Source organism: Dipteris shenzhenensis, chromosome 3 (genome assembly GCF_047967505.1).
Source record: "Dipteris shenzhenensis isolate YYH24624 ecotype China chromosome 3, Dip_SZ_1.0, whole genome shotgun sequence".
NCBI lineage: Eukaryota > Viridiplantae > Streptophyta > Polypodiopsida > Gleicheniales > Dipteridaceae > Dipteris > Dipteris shenzhenensis.
Window position 1 is genome coordinate 34,181,909 of NC_141598.1, and position 3,804 is coordinate 34,185,712.

Sequence of the window (3,804 nt, forward strand, 5' to 3'; positions counted from 1 at the left end):
GCACAGCAACAGCCAACGGAGGGAGAGAGAGGGCCGCGCAGATAGCGAGGGGGGGTAGACGGGGAGCGAAGGGGGAGGGAGCTCGCTGGAGCAAATCAGGGTCTTACCAAATCATCATCTTAATCTTTGATCTTCAAGCAGTCTTACACCCTAAACATCAATTGTCTCAAATTAATGTTGCATGTGCTATTCTTTTGCTGATTAGAAACTTTAACCAATTACCTTGTTCTCATTCCTTGATTGACACAAGTTGTGTCCCTAGTGGAATAAGTTGATAGTCTACATCATAGCATGTATGTTTGTACAAATGCATTAAGCATCAATGGTTTTCCTTTGTGGACGTGTTACTTCATTTTCTTTGTTCTTTTTTATTAGACCTATTTACCATCTAATTCATTCATGATATTTTATAAGCATCAAATATTCAATGAAAATAGATTCTTCCTAAAGTTAAGCACCTTCAAAATATCATCATAAATCTCCTTGTACTTGTGTCCATATTCATTGGTGCCTTCTCCTTTATTGAATTGTAGTAAAAGTTACATACTTTCATTTACATGTCTAGATATCTTGAACATTCACTATAAGATGTCATGTGGAAAGGTGGCCAAGAATCAATCAGTCATGGATTCTAGATTCGTTTTTACCATGTTCTAATTTAGTAACCTAAAAGAAACAGCTATTCTCTTTTCATGGTCATTCAATTTAGATAATGTTCATGAGGGGCATGGCCTCTTATTCACTCACATTATATGTATTTCTTGTACTAATTACATTGTACATTCGGTAACGAACTTGCCAAAATTTGAATAACCTCTCGATTCATATCCTCAGTTATCATATAGACTTGGATTGCATTAATGATTAGAAGTTTGTCAAAATCGGTTGGACGAATTGTGTCATCCACCTCTTAATTGTGTAGTTATGATGTGCTCATGATTGAGGTATAACGATTGTAGGCTTTCAAGTAACAATCTCACCTAACCCATTCAACATCACTAGGATGAACTATTGTGTTTTCAACACTCTAATTGAGCAAGGTTATTATTAATGCCTTTCACCTTGCTAACAAACACATGGCATTGTTCTTTAACTCTGACAAATTTGAGTAATGTTGTGTCAATGACCTATTAGTACCTTTTCTCATAAAGAGACAAACATGACCCAAATTCTTGAGGTACCTTTAAACCAATAAAGTGATGCATACCCCAAGTTATTTGAATGCTTTGACATCTTTTAAATGTCCTAATAGGACTCTTTAGCCTAATCAATGATATGGAAACGTCTTTTTTCCACCATGCAACTCGACATATGGGTTTTTTGACCACTAGCGACCTTTGTAATCCTTCCATTTTATACTCCCAATAATCTTGTTTGTTTTAGTTATTAATACCATTCTACTAATTTAAAAAGTCTTGCCCAAGTAGTTCAAGGAGTCCTGAACAATGATGCCTTCAACTGAACTTTTAAATCTTAATGATACAATTATTTTGACAAAAGGACTAGTTCATTTACAAAAGTTTGGGATGGAAAATATATGTTTAGTTGAAGGCAACGAGCATGCCATATCTCTAGATGAATTGAAGAACATGCCCGAACTCATCCTCTAAAAACACAACACAGTGTTCATTTTTAATCTTATGATAGTCATTCATAAGGTTGAAAACCATAAACTCTATCATGCATAGCAAGGACTAACTACTATGACATCCCCATTGACATCCTCGACGTGCAACAATGTGTGTAGACCATAGCATAAACATATGCTCTCACAAATCCAATTTCCCACCCGTACTTGAACATACATATATACAAAGGTCTTCATATTGATTATCTATTAAAGGACAAATTCAGTCATAACAAATGCTAATTTCACCTTGTGAAGTTTTCGTCCATATTGTGACTTGCTCATATTGCAATAAATTCATTCCATCCTAAGTGGTGCGTTGCCATATCAACTAGCTTGTCTAGGCACCTTTTGCTTAGATGCTTACCTAGGAGAGACTACAATGTAGTAGTATGGGCTTCACGAGCAGTTTGAATGAAGAGAATGTACACCATTATTTGATTTGCCTTCTCCTTTAATATGACAAAAGCATATATCTAGATGAAACCAAAAACATGCCCAAACTCAATCCGCTAAAAACACAACACATAATGTTCGATCTCCCTCATAATGTTTAAAACCATAAACTCCATCACGCATAGCAAGGACTACCTACTACGACATCACCACTGTCATCATCAGCACCCAACAATGGGTGTAGACCACATCATAAACCAATGCTCTCAAGCATACAAATCCACAACCCCCACCAGATACTTGAGCATCCATTTATACAAAGGTCTTTGTACTGAGTTTCTATCAAGAGGTGAAGGGCAGGCAGACTCAGCAGTGACAAAGGCTAGCACTACAGGAGAGGACTAAAGGAGAAGACAAACACGCCATGCTTGCAACAAAAGGATGAACTTTGTTATGAAGAGCATCTTTTAGGTGCAGGTACTATTTTGTTGTGTTGAATATCCAATGTTTAGTGAAAAGGCCCAACAATACATTCCAGCAGAAATGAGTGAAACAATAATGCAAACATCCAGCCCACAGCACATAAAAGAACAGTATGGGTGCACAATCACACCCTAAGTGTAGTGCACAGAAAACTTGTGTGAAGTAGCTAGCCTGTTTTATCTTACAGGCTTGGTTGAAATGAAGCAAAGTTGCATTATTATTTCCAATAGAAATAAGACCGGCTTGCATATTGCCATCTCAATCTCCAGGCTAGAAGACCCAGGCTTTCCTTGAACTGCGAAATATGAAACTTGTGTATAAGCCCAAACTTTCAAGAGCCAAAAGGTCTCATGCTTGATACTTTCATAGATCAGTAACTCATTTTTACTAGCGTCTTCAGCTACTGATAGCTTGAAAGCCATGTGATCAGAGGGCAGGAATAGTCTTCTCTTCGAACCATTCTCCATGATCATGCTATTTAAACAAACTATTTTTTAATTTACTGCCTTTGAAATGCAGGAATACAGATTCATTTGTCCTTGTCTTCAGGTACTCAACCGCTCAAAGACTGTAGATATTGAAGTATGAACTTGAACTGCACCTTGTGAGGGTTTTAATGCAGGTATGCTGCCTCAACAGCAAGATTTTAGCATTAAAGGACTAGCGACACAATCCAACTACTCTGGTGCCACCCGGATGACCAGAATAATAAGTCTCTAGATAGGATAGCACATGAAAAGGCAGATTAATTCAGATATTGTTATTATTATCTGTCAAGTCCTAGAATCATCTGGAAAACCCAAGCCCAGTTGAGCGACAGAATCACCATTTAACACAGGTTAATCAGACATTATTGTTGACATCTCTGACATCACAGAATCATCCAGCTAACCCAATCATCCAGCTAACCCATGCTCCACTTGAGAAAGAATAGTTACTCACAGACCACGCCTGGTCAAAAGAAAAGGCTTTCAAAAATCAACCTGCATAGCAGTGACTGAAAAGCACTCCCACAAAATAAGAATTGGAGAAAAACTATGTTTTAAGACCCGCACAGCACAAAAGGTATCCATCCTTCAAGTCGTAGACCTAAAGATGGTCCTTGAAGAATGAATGAACACTAACGAGAAAAAATTTCATCCCAAAACCATACACACTGGCATCATTGCTGCTTTGCAGCGTAACAAGTCCAAAATATTAACGGTGGGGATCCTTCTCAAAGTGATCAGCTGTGCTAGCTCTGCCCAATCTTAATTCCATTGCTTAATTAAGCATGCACCTTGTGTACAAGAATACAA